We start from the raw sequence: 16797 nt of genomic DNA on the forward strand, positions 1-16797 counted from the left end.
GGCTGAGACACCAGAAAGACATCTGAAGTGATTTTCAGATTTGTCAGATTATTCTACAACCTGTGGAATGTGAATTAAAATATTTGTGGGAATTGGTGGTTGGACCTCAAGTGTGTAAAAGCAGTCAAGACGAAGAAATCCTAAGAGGGGTTGGTGCAAAACCTGAAGTGGATGCACTGCTAGACGCGGAGAAGAGGCTCTGTTCAAAAGAATGCTTTGGAAAAGGTGGAGTGGATTTTGGAATGCTAATGGAAAGCCTTACTGCAAGAGAAGGTTTTAAATCATAGGGCTAGATTCTCCGGCTGCCCCACAATGATCAGCCGGCAAAACGAAGCATCCCGCCGGGGTGCTGAACAAGAAATCTGGTGCGGCGGGACGGAGAATCCAGCCCATGGTTTTGGAAGTGGGGCTTGGAAACTCTCCTGTGACAATCATCTGTGGGGATTCTGAGAAAAAAATCCACAGACATTAACTTCGATTCAGAGTGGAGTGTGGGTTCAACTATAGCCAATTGGTTTGTTTAATAAAAGGACTTTTGTGTGTTAATGTGACCACCAGCAAAAACACCTTTGAAGGAAGCATTTTTCTAACCAGAACTTGTCTCACCTTTTTAATCAGAGGGAGGATGTTATTTGTATAACAATGGTCCCATTATAAATTGAGAGAAAAATGACTTTGAAGTATTCATGAATGCGACTTTCCTGACCCTTATTATATTATACTAATCTTTATAATCATTCCCAGTCGCCACACTCTGGTGCCTGTTTGGGTACACAGAGGGAGAATTCAGAATGTCCAAATTACCTAACAAGCACGTCTTTCGGGACTTGTGGGAGGAAACCGGGGCACCCGGACGAAACCCACGCAGAAATGGGGAGAACTTACAGATTCCACACTGACAGTAACCGAAGCCGGGAATCGAACCTGGGACCCTGGAGCTGTAAAGTAACAGTGCTAACTACTGGTGCCACATTGCCACTAATCGGGTGCTGTTCCATTGGGCTTGCTGTTTCTCATTTTAGAAAGGAATTCTCCCAGTGTCCTGGACGAACATTCCTTTATTAAGCAACACTGACAAGGCATATATTGTCTGGATATTCTTATTACTGTTTTTGTGTAGCTTTGCTGTATTGAAATGATAATGAAAATCACTTATTGTCACAAGTAGCCTTCAAATGAAGTTACTGTGAAAAGCCCCTAGTCGCCACATTCCGGCGCCTGTTCAGGGAGGCTGTTACGGGAATTGAACCGTGCTGCTGGCCTGCCTTCGGTCTGCTTACAAAGCCAGCGATTTAGCCCTGTGCTAAACAACCTCAGCTTAGTGGCTCTGTCATATTTATGTGCACACCAATGGCAGTTGTGCAGTACAATGTGAACCCCAACAGAGAGCTTTAATAAAGTATTATTTAAATACAATTGCTTTCTTCTTTCTCCATTGGCAACATTAAGAAAGGCAGATATTGCAATTAGGTATTGGCTACCTAATGAGTTACTGCTTCCAAAATGGGTCAAAGCTTCAGCTCTGATAAAACGTTGTTGAGCTGAGATATTAACATTGTTTTCTGTTGCCAATCGGCACCGGAGTAAGGTTGCCAATTAATAATGATGCTCTTTAGAGTCGCCAGGTATCAAATGATACCACCACAAGGCTTCATCGAAGATCGCTCAAAGGACCGCATAACCAGTTAGTCAGTTCAAGTTCAAAGATGGTTTATTTGAACACAAGGATTACTTCGGCATGCAACACAAAACACTACAAGTTAAACTACACCTAACAACTACAATAACCTATACTTAACTTCAGGGCACCCGGCTCTGTGCAGATGGACAAGGCCTTTGTCCGGATCTTGCGTGGCTGGGTGGAAGAAGTGGCTCTGTTTCTGCTGGGCTCATCTGTCTGGTAGCGATCGTTGGTCTTGAACTTGTCTGTCTGGTCGTTATGCTGCACTTGGGTTGGCATAGGCAGGATCCAAGAGAGACCGAGCACATGGCTGTGTCTCTTCTTATCCCTCTGGGATTTCCCGCTCTTTGGGGCGGTCCTTAGCTTGGACCCAATAATTCGACAGGCTTGAATCACTGCCTTCGATTTTGGCCAATAAAGGGGCGGGTGCCTTGATGACTGGGCATGTCCTGAGCGGTCATTAACCTTGGCTGTTTGGGCTCCCTGAGTAAAGGGAGTGGCGCCGATTAATCTGTATCTGTATCTGTTACCTGAGTACAGTTCTTTTGTTCTGGGGAAATGGGCCATTAGAATGCAAGTGAGTGGGGGTTTCGATCGCGTCCAGCTATCTGGGTTGCAAATACACACACAAGCTCTGAGTCTGTCTGAGTCCTGGGTTAGCCATAATTCCCATGGTCCTTTGCAGGTAGCCATCTGAGATGGCCACATTTCCTCTCTGCAGATGCTGCCAGACCTGCTGAGTAGTGCCAATGATTTTGGTTTCTATTTCAGGTTTCAGTGAATGTTTTCACTGAAGAGTGTTTTACTCAGGAGCTTCCACACAAACGTGATAGATACCCACGAAGGCAGGCAGATTATTGCTGCAATGTTGACACTGACACAGATTGAGTGGCTTCCTGTGCTGTCACACATTGAACCTCCTGGTGTCCCCAGGGTAAATATCCCCCTCAAGCACCACCACTGGCTGACAACTAATGAAGCACTCTCACTGACACTGGACCTAAAATAAAGACCTACCCAGACACCCATCTGAAATCCTGTGATCCTTGTGGGAACACACTGCACACAATGCACGACAGCCCCAGCTCTCAATGATACATCTCCTGGTGACCAGAAATATCACCAAGAGCATCCCGGTAACTGACCCAAGTGGTGAACTCTACGGAAAATCTGGTTAATACTTAACCACTTGAGGACGCGCCAAAGAAGAAGCCTCCACTTACTCTTCCAGTAGAAATTGAGAATCAACTCAAATTGTGACTGTGGCCATTCAAGTGAACGATTCAATCCTAGTTTCATTGCAGATTTCCACATCGGAAGGGGCTGGTTTAGCACACTGGGCTAAATTGCTGGCTTTGGAAAGCAGACCAAGGCAGGCCAGCAGCATGGTTCAATTCCCGTACCAGCCACCCCGAACAGGCGCCGGAATGTGGCGACTAGGGGCTTTTCACAGTAAATTCATTTGAAACCTACTTGTGACGATAAGCGATTTTCATTTTTCATTCATGTTTCCCTTGGTTGGGGAGTCTACAGGCAGGGGAGCAAAATTTCAAAATAACGGGGGAAACCACTGAGGACCGAGACGAGGAGAAATATTGTTACACAGAGGATAGTGAATCTTTGGAATTCTCTCCTGAGCGGGTGCTCCGACATTGAGTATGTTTAAGGTGGCGATTGTTAGTTTTTTGATTAACAATAACGTAGAGGGTTGTGGGGATATTGGGGTTAAAAGGCGGTGAAGTGTCCAATCAGCCATGATCGCACTGAATGGTGGAGCAGGCCCGATGGACTGAATGGCCTCCAGCTGTTCCTATATACTCTACGGGCCGCTATGACATTAATACATGCAGTACAAAAAAATAAAAAAACTGGAACCTCTAACTATTCTCAATAAACTATCCTCATTCAAACAATCCAAAAATACAAACAATCCAAAAATAATTTATACATCTTAAACTGTACAAAATAGCAGCACACAAATTTCTCTGGCCTGGCAGTCAGACACAGAGGTTTACATCTCTTTATTCCACAGAATACATTAAACAAAATGGATGCTCTTTAATCCGTCCCAATGGGTTCGGGGGTCTGGTGAAATCCGAAAATGGGGGACCTAAACCTGTATACCGGGGTGCGAGAGCGATATGCTCTCCTTCGCCATTTCCTGACTCTAAACGTTTGCACGACACTGCAAAGCATCGACTACATACGAGAGTGAGTACCAGGTGATAAACTTATCACACCAGGTCGGGGTATTGCTAGCTGTCGCTGGGCTAGTTATCTCGGGGTTCCGTGTATTACAGGGGTGAGAATCGTTTACGGTTTGTGTGGTAGGGGTCAGGGGGGTAGCGTCCGCGCGCAACTGAAGGGATCCCGCTAAGATCCATGTGAACACGAAGACTGTCTTCATCTTTGTCGAACTTTTTCTTTGTCTTCCTCTGGAGTTCCTGGGTTTCTGGAGTTCTGTGAACACAAGCATAATTTCTGTTATTATCTTGCTTAAGATCTCGTATGTCTGTCTGTCTGTCCTTTATTGCCAATTTCCCTTTATAATTGGTCACCATCTGTGACTCCCTCATTTTTTCTTTAAACCAAATATTTGGACAAGACATCTAAGAAAAATACTGCCGTACTGCGAGCCGTCTTGCAGCCTGTGTGATTTACCATCCCAGTGTTTGAGGATATAAATAGCACAGGGAAGCAACCTAAGGATTGCCAAAACCAAACAAAAGAATTTTGAAAGTAATGAGCCAAAATGGGGTGTGTATTGGCCGCGGCGGGTAAGAAATGGGTGGAATCCCCGGGTAGGACGGTGATCAATGCCGTATGTGCTCTACCCGAGCGTAGCTGACCAGAGGGGGGGTCCTCAGGCAGGGCGGGGACCAATGCCGTTTCTCCACTGTCTGAGCAACCGGCAAGAACGGGTAAGAATGTGGTCGTCGTGGGGGGCTGCCTCTCGAATTAGGAGAACAACTATGAGTCGTGTTCTGTCGACAAACTAGTTCCTCTGAACTATTGTCTGGGACAAACTTGTACCTTTAACGAGGTTCTGGTGACAAACTAGTTCCTCTGAACTATTGTCTGGGACAAACTTGCTCCATTAACAGCCGGGGGACGTTGAAGGAGTGGTGACGTGGGGCCGTGAAAAACTTTCCGAGTTTACACACAACACTTAACGATAACACTAACGAACAAACATTCAACAAACATGGTGCAGGTTCCATCAGAAAGGACACCGTATCTCTCCAGCGGTTCCTTTGTTCTCCATCATCTGGACACCTCATTGCTCAATAGCGAACAGGGTCGCAAAGGGATTTGTTTGGTGGGAGTCAGACTCTAAGTCATCATCTTCTCCCGGCTGCCAAACTCTTGTCTGCAGTAACTGTGCTAAAGCTGCTTGGGGCGAATTGGGGTCCATCTCATCATTCCGGATGAGCCTGAACGAGTTGTCTCGGTGCCAGAATCATGTGTTGAGGTTGGAGCTACTAGGTTTCAATCCGTAATCGTCGGGCGGTGGGTCTGGGCCAGGGGCTTTGATATGTAATCTCGAAGGGGTCAGTGGAATCATGCTCAGATTCGCTGGGAGTGGGGCCTGGTGCAGGGGTGTAGTCGTAACGTGGTGTGCTGTGCTGTCGTCATTGTCATCGCTATCACTGTCACTGCTGGTTGAGGGAAGGGAGAGGCGGAGTCGTGCCTCTGGGGGCGGAGTTGAAGTCGTGTCTGAGGACAGGCTGGAGTGGTTGGGGGAGGGTAGGAATATGTCATCTGTGGGCGGGGCGTGCTCGTCTGCTGCTGCGAGCAGGATGTGGTGTGTGTGGTTATTCTGTGAGCCATAAGCCTTGTGCTGGTTTATATGAAACCACGTAGACTTACCTTTGGAATAGGTTATTTTGTATACTGAGGGGCTGACTTTGTCCGAAACGGAGTACAGTCCGGAAAATTTTGCGGAGAGGAATGAACTGGGGTTGTAAAGGGAAAGCATAACTTGTTGCCCTCCTGTAAACTCAGTGGCGTGTACTGTTTTGTTGAAACAAGCCTTGCTCTGTTTCTTCCTGGTTCCAAGTCTCACTGCTGCGGCGAGTTGGGCTGCCTTTATGTTCTGTATCAGTTGTTTAACAGCGTTTTCATGCGTGAGGGCTGTAACTGCGGGGCTGGCCAAATCCAGACCTAATAAATACTCTGTCCCTTTCATGGGGCGTCCGGTCATGAGGGTGTGGGGGGTGTATTCTGTGGATGTAGATACCGTGTTTCTTAAAAACATCAAAGCACATGGGAGTACTGAATCCCAGGTGCTGTTATTCTGCTGTACCATTTTCCTGAGGGTGGCTTTCAATGTCCTATTCATTCGTTCTACAATACCACTTGACTGGGGGTGGTACGCGATATGGAACTTTTGTCTAATGCGAAAATCGTGAGGACGTTTTTCATTACACGTCCGGTGAAATGGGAGCTTTGATCGGACTCTATACTGCGTGGGAGGCCCCATCTTGTAAAGATGTGGTTTGTTAATATTTTAGCCGTTGTCTTGGCCATATTAGCTTGTGATGGAAATGCTTCCACCCATTTTGTGAAGGTGTCTATGACCACCAACACATACTTGTAACAATTTCTGCATGGGGGTAGGGGTCCTATATAATCTATCTGGAGATTTGTACAGGGTCCATTAAAGGGGCGGGTATGACTAAGTTGAGCCTTTTAAGCATATCTGTCCGGATTGTTCTGGGCACAGATTAAGCAATTCTCAATGTAGTGTGTGACATCGATTTTTAAATCAGGCCACCAACAAAGCGGTCTGAGGTGGGCTCGGGTGGGTTCCATTCCTTGATTGTCATGGAACTGACAAATGATCTGGTTCCTGTCCTGGCTGGGAACTATATAAATGCCATCCTTTAAAATCACACCGTCGTGTGTGGTGATTGAGTTTTTAAACTTGTCGTAGGGGGCTGGGAAGGTTCCCTTTAAAACTTCCCTGAGTTTCTCGTCCTCTTTCTGTGCCTTCTCTAAATCCTGAATGTTGGTCTGTGAGACCTGAACTGCGTGTACTGGGGTGCTTTCGGGTGGGGTTCCAAAAATAACCATGCCTGGAGCCTGCCTTCGCTAGGGCGTCTGCTTTAACATTACCAGGGGGGGGGGAAGAACGGTGATGACTGCGAACCTTAATTATTCCGTATTTCCTATCCTTCGCTGTCTCTAAGATATGGCGGAGTAATGGGGCTAAAGGTAGCTGTTTACCATCCGCGGAAACAAAACCTCTTGTTTCCCAGAGTGGTAGGAACTCTGTCAAACTATTACAGACATACAAGCTGTCTGAGTAGATGTCTGCTGGGGTTGGGAACGAGTCTGGGTGGTCTACAATATATGCAATCGCTGCCAGCTCTGCTGCCTGCGAGCCTAAGTGTCCTGGCAACTTTAAGGAAATTTCATCTAGGGCGCGTCCCTGCGCGTCCTCTACATATATACCGCAACCGGTAATTTTCTCTCCGTTTAACACTGTGGAAGAGCCATCGACATAAATCCTCAGGGGTGCGCACGTGTCTGTGGGCTGGGGTCTCTGGGGTGTACTACCTGTTTTCCTGGGGGGTGTTTTGGGAATAAATGGGTCTGTGTTCTGTTTCGTGGTGATGATCTCATGAGGGGTGCCTGCATATTGCAAATTATCGGCAAGGAAGGTGTGGGTCTTGGTTCTTTTTACTGTGATGTCCCGTCCCTGTAAAAGAAGGGTCCAACAGGCTGCGCGGATTTGGCTGACTGTGCCGTCCTTATGTCGGCCGTCTAACAATAGCTGTGTCGCGGTGTGTTCTGTGAGGATGGTGATGGAGTTGAGTCCTGTAATATAGGCAAAGTATTGTACTGCCCAAAAACTGCGAGCAGGTGCCTTTCACAGGCAGAAAATCCTTGCTCTATGGGTCTACGGGGTCTAACATGCATGAGGCATATGCTAGGGGGCATAATTGGTCATGGCGTTCCTGGAGGAGCACGGCCGAAAGGGTTCGGTCGGTGCTTGCTACTTCAATAGCGTACGGGGAATGTGGATCTGGGACCTGTAGTGCGGGAGCTGTGCTGAGTGCTCTTTTTAAAGCATCCACGCATCCGTATGCTGTGGAAGCAATTCCTAAGGTGCCTGCTTCTTGAGAAGTTCGGAAAGGGGCGCTGCTTTAGTGGCGAAACCGTCAATATGGTTTCGGCAGTAACCAACTAGTCCTAAAAATGACCGGAGGGCTGAGACATTGTGGGGAAGGGGCAATTTGACAATCGAGTCAATTCTCTTGTGCTCGATCTCGCGTTTACCATGCGTGATCACTGTTCCTAAGTAAATCACCTTTTCTTTCAAAATCTGGGCCTTCTTGGGGTTGACTTTACAACCAATTTCTTGAAGGAGTGCTGGGAGCTCGGTGAGGGGCGGGAAAAGTTTGCTGAACCTTTTGCCAGCTGTCGGTGGAAAATGGAGGGGAAGTTGTGGAAGCCTTGTGGAAGGCACGTCCACATGTATTGTTGCCCTTGGAATGTAAAGGTGAATTTGTACTGGCACGCTTTAGCCAATTGAATGGACCAGAAGCCATTACTAATGTCCAAAACCGAAAAAATGTTTGACTGGAGTCCCTGTCTGAGCATAGTCTCGGGACCCATGGCTACGGTGGGGGCTGCTGCTGGGGTTACTTTGTTCAGTTCCCGGTAATCAATGGTCAGTCACCATGAGCCATCCGGTTTCCTGACGGGCCAAATTGGTGCATTGTTTGTGGAGGCTACAGATCTGAGTACGCCTTGATCCAACAAACTCTCTATTATTTTGGAGATTTCTCCCTCTGCTTCCTGGGGAAATCCGTACTGCTTCTGGGGCTTAGGGTCGGGACCTGTAACGTTCACAAAGCCAGTCAAACTGCCACAGTCGTGTTTGTGCTGTGCAAATGCTGCTTTGTGTTCCTGCAGGACTGCCCTAACCTGTTTGTCTGCACTAATGGCCCGAGGGTCGAACCAGAAGTCTCCTACTGAGCTAATCCTATTTACGTATTCTCCTACTGTGAGTGTGGTGGGGGCTCGTGCTGCCTTTGCCATTTTCCAAACACACTTGTTAACTGGATCAAAAGAAAGGTTATGGGAGCTCATGAAATCGATCCCAAGTTTATGTTCTGCTGTCTGGGGCAGATCGACTAAAACTACAGGGTGCTTGGTTGCGATGTTCCCTATCTGTATTGCTTTCGGGACTGTGATGTGTCCCTGTTGTAAATGACCTGTAAAACCGCTGAGTGCAATGGTGTCTGTTGTGGGCCACGTGTCTCGCTGAAACATCGTGGAGGAATTGAGTGTGGTGCGGGACCCTCCTGTGTCCCAAAGAAATTCTACGGGTTGTCCCTGGACTTTGCCTGCTACTACCGGTCTACCGGACTTGTCCCAAAGGGTGTCGCAGACCCAAGTTGGGGAGCCCGAACACCGTCAGTCGGTGCCGTTCATGTCTGTACTCTCTGAACGGGCGCTAACGCTATGGATCGGATTTGCCCTATTCCTGTTTAGGGTGCCTGTCTGTTGGTTTCTCTGCTGTTTCTGGGGCACGTTGCACTCTTGTGCAAAGTGTCCCAGCTGTCCACAATTATAACATTCTTAGAGGTTTTGGCTGGGGTTGGCTGTTCCTGCCCTCATTTACCCATGCGGGGTTCTGGTGTGCTTTAAGTGGGCTCATTTCTACCTGCTCTTCATCGGGTGTTATAAATGCGGTTTTGCCTGCAATTGATTGCTCCCAAGCGCAATCTCTTCAAAACCCATTTTTCATTGTGGGCCTCATCTGAGGGGTCATAATTTGCGCAAGCTATTCGTCCTGCGTCTGTGGCGTGGGAGACTAGAATTCGGGTCCATTTGCCCATATTATCTGGGGACAAATGGGCGCGGGCTAACTCTCCAAAAACTGCGGTAAAATGAATCCACAAACGTCCAGCAAACGCTGTGGGTTGCTCTGTCTTCTTTTGCCTACACTTATTTAGACCTTCTACGGGGTCCCCTCTGTTAAAGCCAATCGCATCAAGGATCGCTGTGTGCATCTCTTGGAGGGTGCCTCCTCCTACATTCTGTGGGTCGGGAAGGGCTGCTACGACTGAAGGGTCGAGGCTTAAAACTGTGAGCTTCACTTGCTCCTTTTCGTCCAGGCCGTAGCTGGTTGCCTGTTGTTTGACTTTCGTGAAAAATTGATGGGGGTCTGAAGTGGGAAGGAACGGTGTAATTTTTCCACACGCATCCTGTAATTGGGTCACGGTTAACGGGGTTGTGTAAAGGAAGTCTGCTTCTCCTTCTCCTGCGGCCCTGCGGTGTGTGGTCACAGGATTCATGGGGGGTGCGTTCTGCCTGTTCGGTTGGGGGTTGGGGCGCTTTCCTTTTCTGGGGTTTTTCCTGCGTACATGTCCCATGTACGTATTTATGGGCAGTCTCGTTCAGTTCCTGCCAATTGGGTCGTTTTCTTGATCTAATTGGGGTCCGAATGTACTCTGAAATCCATTTTGCACGGACAGCAGAGATTGCAATTCTGCAATTTGCTTCCGGCACTTTGCGTGGTCTACGGAGCTCTGCCTTTGTTCCGTCGTGGAAGTATGGAGTGCTCGTGGGGCTGCTTTTAAATCATTGCACTGTTTCTGCAATTTCTCCACTTGCTGTTCTGTTTCTTGTCTTACCAAGACCGCACGTTGCGTGTCCTGGTAGGCCTTATCATATTGTGTCTGAAAACTGTTCAAATCCGCGAGATAAGACTGATGTGCCCGCTTGGCATCATCCACCTCTCTGTCCCTTGCTGCTAACTGCTTTTTCAGATCTCGATTCTCTTGCTCTACCTCACTCATGTCTACCTCACTACTTCTGTCTCTCTCCTCTATCTCTCTACGGAGCGACCTAACGACCTCCTCTGTGCCTCGCAATTGTGCCAAACAGGACACGATTGCCATTGGCTTGCAAGCTTTCCCTAAGCTCTTCTTGTGGATCTCTGACAGATTCTCCCACCAAGTATGTCCTATACTCCCGGGTACTGTTTCCTCATTATTGCAGAATTCATTCCAAAGGGGCCATCCTTTCCCTTTGAGATATTTCCTGATCTCATCTTCCCAAACGGGACACTGTCCTACTCTAATGGTCGCTGCAACCTCGAATTCCTGGGGGTTCATAAGGCGTTCCATTGCCTTCATTGCCATTTTCTCTATCTAGGTTCTCTACTGAATTTGGAACAGGGGGTGATAAAGTGGTGATGTAAACATGGGTACGGCTTACGTTAATTTCCGGCCTACGAAACTCCCGACAGTTTTACGCAACAAAATCGCTCAGGTTTACCTTATATCCCTGTTAGTACGCATGCATTAACACACTTCCGAATCTCAGAGGCTTGATCAGTACTGTTTTGATGCTTGTGGTTTTTCTGTTCCTAATTGGATTCTCAATTCAAATTTTGAGTTCTCTCGGAATGGTTAGGCCACTTCTAAGTCGAGTCCCGGCGGAGTCGCCAGTAAATGTTGCTAACTTTTGGTTGGCTCTTAATTTTGCTCTGTTTAATCACGTTTGCTCAAGAGTTGCCAGGTATCTTTCGACACCGCCACAAGGTTCAGAACCGAATACTGATCAATGACTCGATACACCAGTTAGTAAGTTCAAAAGCAATGTTCATTTATTTACACACAGTCAAATTTACTCATGCATAAACTCTACAAACTAAACTGCCGCTATTACTAAAGCCTATACTTAGCTTCGGGTGCCCACTCAGTCAGAGGAACAATGGCCGTTGCTCGGTTCTGAGGCTGCTGGGTTGAGCTGTTTACAGGGTAGCAACGAGGAGCGTCTATCTCGTAGCGTGCGTTGACTTGGGACTTACTTGGTCTTGTACAGCTGCGAGGCTGGTCTCTCTCTTTTCGGTGAGAGCCAAAGCCAAAGGAGGGCGTTCTCCCTTGGGGGATACCTTTTATACTAAAAAGGGCTTCGTGCTCTTTTGGGCGGGCCTTGAACTTGGCCTCAACTAATTGGGTCTTTCCCAATCATCGGTATCGATTTTCCTCCAATAGAGGAGTGGTTCCCTGATCGCTGGGCGTGTCCTGGTGACTGTCAGTCTGCTTTGTCTTAGCTTCTTCTGGCGCCGGGGAGTCTGCCTTAACATTGTGTATCTAAATGTTTCCCTTTTGTCCCCGGAGATGGCTCATTAGTATGTAGATTGCTTGGTTGTTTCTGTCCTGTCTGAGAGTTTAAGGGTTTAATCAACAGACCGAGCTTGCACCTGCTTGTTTCTTAGCATTGTCCAATTTTCCCTGCATTCTTTGCAAGTGTCCATTTTGTAATCGGGATGTGGCCATCCCAGATGGCTACAATACCCCACTTCATCAGCTGAAACCGTTATTAACCTTGGCATTGAACTGTAGCTGCTTCCCCAGCCATACAGACATGTTCCCAGTAGCCACAATTTTTGCTTTTGTCAATATTAAAATGGGAAAAAGGGCGAGGGAAAGGAGATTGAGTGGAATCTTCAATTTGACATGAAAAAAACACACCCTTCTTGGATAAACCACAATAAATCATCCCTGCTAACAACAGCTGGAAACTTAAAAAATATAGATTAAATGTTATTAAGTGCAGATGTTTTCAAATCAAGCCTGTGAGCCCTCTTAAGCAAACACTGTATACATGGAGGTAAACATGGATCCAGCTGTGCTTTGCTTTTGGTTAGATACCTGTATAATTAGTTGGGTCTCTATCCTCAAGGTATCCATAAATCATTAGCAGCACAGTACACAGTTCATCTATTTTCATAATTAAATGGCTAGTTCACATAAGTGGGCTTATTTATTTATTTTTTAAATTGGACACAATATAGAACAAGAAATGACCTCTGCTTTTGTTGCTCCTCAACTTCAATATGGAGTTGGAATATATTAGCAGAGTGCTCAGTCACTTTTCTTCATGCCAAAAGTTAAGTCTATGACATGGAAAAGCTATTCTCAAAGTGGCTAACATACTTACAGGTCACGATATGTGTAAAACCAATTAACAGCAAAGCCAACCAAATCTTCACAGCGAGACCCATCAAACAGCCATTCCTAACAAAGAATAAAAATCTTACAAAGAACAGAAATCACTCACACATCACAAACGATTGGCAAATCCTTTAATCATTTCCTATCTCAACAGCCATTACGGAAACCAGAGAAGATGCAAAGGATAGATTTACAAGTTTGTGAGGCCAAACTGCATTCTAATTCAAAGAGCTGGTGGAAAAGATGGTCAGATTTTTATTCAGAATCATCAATGGACTGAGTGTTGGAGACCACATGAACCTGCATTCAATAACATAGTGTAACCAAAGACAAACACTAACAACCTGCTAGGTTAAGTCTTGAATCTCTCTCCACAGACGCTGTCTCACCTTATCAATGTTTTCTGGCATTTTCTGTTTTATTTCAAATATGCAGCATCTGCAGTACTTTGTTTTTCATTTCAGTGAAATCAGAATCCTGTGAAATCACACAACTGGAATGGCAATATGCCCCGCATAACCTCACGTCAATTGCCGTGCAGAAATCAAAAGTTTTAAAAGGCACATTATTCAAATGTTTTTTTTTTTAATTTTAGAGTACCCAATTCATTTTTTCCAATTAAGGGGCAATTCAGCGTGACCAATCCAGCACATCTTTGGGTTGTGGGGGCGAAACCCATGCAAACACGGGGAGAATGTGCAATCTCCGCACGGGCAATGTCCCAGGGCCGGGATCGAACCCGGGACCTTGGCGCCGTGAGGCAGCAGCACTAACCACTGCGCCACCGTGCTGCCCTCAAATATCTTTAATCATTCACGGTATGTGTAGCAAGACCAGCATTTTATTACCCATCCCTAATTGCCCTTACCGATGATACCAAGGGACATGGGGATAGCAGGGACAAGTGGCATTGAGTTAGATGATCAGCCATGATCTAATTGAATGGCTGAGCAGGCTCCACAGGCCGAAGAGCCTGCACTGTTCCTATGTTCCTATGTTTCTAGGAGCTGGTTGGGAGCTGACTTCCTGAACCCCCGCAGTCCATGTGGTGTGGGTCCACCCACGATGTTGTTGGGAGGGAGGTCCAGGATCTTGAACCGGTTCTGTGAAGGAACAGTGATATAATGAGGATGGTGAGTGGCTTGGTGGGTAACTTGCAGGTGGTGGTGTTCCTACGCATCTGCTGCCCTTGTCCTCCTTGGTTGTCGAGTTTGAGGGTTTGGAATGTTCGTCGGCATCCTTCCTTCCTTCCTTCCAGCCTCATCAAGCAAGATGGCGCCGGAGCGTGGCGACTCTCTGCGAGCTCTCTCACGCAGGTCCTCTTCATACATCTCCTATAACCGTACTAATCTCTTAAAACTTAATTCGAACACTAACACTAACCTTTCTCTTTTATGTTCTCTTGCAGGTTTGAAGACCCTCCGAGGCCCAGGGAATGGACCTGATGACTCAACCCAACCTGACCCGGCAGAACTTCTAGAACGACCTGATCCGGGAGTGGAAGAGGCCCAAACCGGAAGTCCGACCCCGACCTCGATTTGGCAAAGACCCCTCTCACCCGGCTTACTCACTCTTCCAACCTCTTCCATTGAGAACACGCACTCACAGATTCAAAAACAGCTTCTTCCCCGTTGTTACCAGACTCCTAAATGACTCTCTTATGGACTGATCTGACCGCTTCACACATCTTCACTGCTGAGTAATACTACACTCCTGTTTGCTTCACCCGATGCCTGTGTCTGTGTATTTGCATAGTGTATTTTATGTTTGCCCTATTATGTGTTTTCTTTTCATGTGCGGAATGATCTGTCTGAGCTGCACGCGGAACAATACTTTTCACTGTACCTCGGACAATCCATATGAGACAGGTTCTGTCACCAGTGCTGCATACGAGGTGCCAACAGGAATCCGTGTGGGTGGTTGTTTTCGGTGTTGGTGCATGTTGTCAAACAACTTAAAGCCTCTGATCGTCAGTCAGGTGATGTTGCCATTTCCCACTATGGCTGATGTCTCCTGGGTGTGAAAGTCAATATTTAGGACCTTCATATCGGACTGGCAAGTATTGTTGAGACAGCGCTTTGGGCATCTTGCGGATCTCCTGGCACCGCTGCCTCGTCATACACAAAGCCCTTGGGAATGTTACCGTCTTGCATCCTGCCAGGGTGCCCCCGAGCCAGCGGAGACACCTCTGTTTTATGAGTACTGGCATATTGGGAGATTGGGATGCCCAGAATGTGCCTCAAACGAAGATGGAAATTGTTGCCTTCCTTTCCTGATAGGAAGTTACCCATGTTACACAGGCCTCACAAACAAACATCTGGGCGGCATGGTGGCACAGTGGTTAGCACTGCTGCATCACAGCTCCAGGGACCCGGGTTCAATTCCGACCTCCGGTGACTGTCTGTGCGGAGTTTGCACATCCTCCCCGTGTCTGCGTGGGTTTCCTCCGGGTGCTCCGGTTTCCGCCCACAGTCCAAAGATGCACAGGTTAGGTGGATTGGCCATGATAAATTGGCTCTTAGTGTCCAAAAGTTTAGATGGGGTTACTGGGTTACGGGGATAAGGAGGAGGCGTGGGCTTAAGTAGGGTGTTCTTTCCAGGGGCCGGTGCAGACTCGCTAGGCTGACTGGCCTCCTTCTGCACTGTAGGGATTCTATTCTATTCTACCTTGGTCCTCGGAGTTACTTGATGTTATTCTATGAGTGTTTCGTGAGTCAGCAGAAAGAGGCAGCTGCTTGCCCCGTGCATATGTGGAGCTCTGCTTCAAGGGATAGATTGTGTCACCATGGACACAAGTAGCAGGATTTGCGAACCACTTTAAGTGGGGTTTGCTTAATGTAATCAAGGGAAGAGATATGCCACGCTCTCCTCTATAGTTTCCTTGATTCTCATAGTCTTGGAGAATAAGCTACCGGCATTGACGAGACAATCTTTGCAGCTGAGGTTTCATGTGAGTGACTAGTGCAGCATCATCAGTGTAGAGGAGTTCTCTGATCAGGACGTATTTTTTATCTTTGTTTTCAGTCTTGAGATTGTAGACCTTGCAGTCTGGCCTAGTGGGCAGCTAACTGCATTCATATCTGCAGGGGCGGTAAACATCAGGAACATGGAGAACAAAATACCGAACAAAGTGGGGAGTGAGGACACAGCCCTGTTTCACTCTGAGCCTGCTGGAAGCGGTGCTGTCACACTGTACAGAGCAGTGCGTGTTTTCCTGGAACAAGATCCGACCAAGGCGCTTTTGTGGACAGCAATTTTCCTCAAAATCTTTTAGCGTCCCACTCTGCTGATGATGTTGAATGCTTTAATGAGATCTACGAAAGTAAGGGAAAGAGATATATCCTATTCACTGCACTTCTCTTGCAGCTGGTGTATGGAGAAGGTCATGTCCAGTGTAGATCTGCACACCGAGCTTCCAGACACACTCAGTCTGCAAGGAGATGGAGGCTTTTCAGCAACACTGCACCAAACCTTTTCCCAGCGACACTCGGGAGTGAGATGCCCCTCAGAGTAGTTGTGATCTCCTCTATTGCCTTTACCTTTGGTAATGTGATCATATTTGTCACATGCACGTGTTATTGGACAGATCCTACGCATCAAAGAGAATGAGGAGGTCATGGAGTAGATGGGGCTTTCCGTCCTTTAGCAGTTCGGCTGGAATTCCATCCTTGTCGGGTACCTTTCTGCTGGCTAAACAATCAATGGCCTTATGCGCAAGTGATGAGGGTTCTAATTGACTTGCTTGTTTAACTAACTTGCTGGGGTTATTTTGAACAGAGAAGTTTAATGAGGGCAAATGGGACCTTGCTTTTTGCACCCCGGGGAAGCAGGAGTATTCGTTTTTCTCTTTGATTCCAAATCAAAAGGAACCTCTGACAGTGCAGCACTCCCTGAGCACAGCAATGAAGCGCAGAGTACCGTTTTGAACTGCAATGCTGGCTTTTATATTGGAAAATATGTTGTTCATTCTGTTTACAGCCAAGCCCCATGAAAGTCATGTCGCTTATATGGACATTAAACTTTTCAAAGCAACGTTAAAAGGATTTTATAAACTACGTTTTTTGGTTTGTTAAAATTTATTACAGGAGTTGAATTAATATAAATGCAAACCTAACCATTAATTCTGGTGTTACT

Source organism: Scyliorhinus torazame, chromosome 5, assembly GCF_047496885.1.
Source record: "Scyliorhinus torazame isolate Kashiwa2021f chromosome 5, sScyTor2.1, whole genome shotgun sequence".
NCBI lineage: Eukaryota > Metazoa > Chordata > Chondrichthyes > Carcharhiniformes > Scyliorhinidae > Scyliorhinus > Scyliorhinus torazame.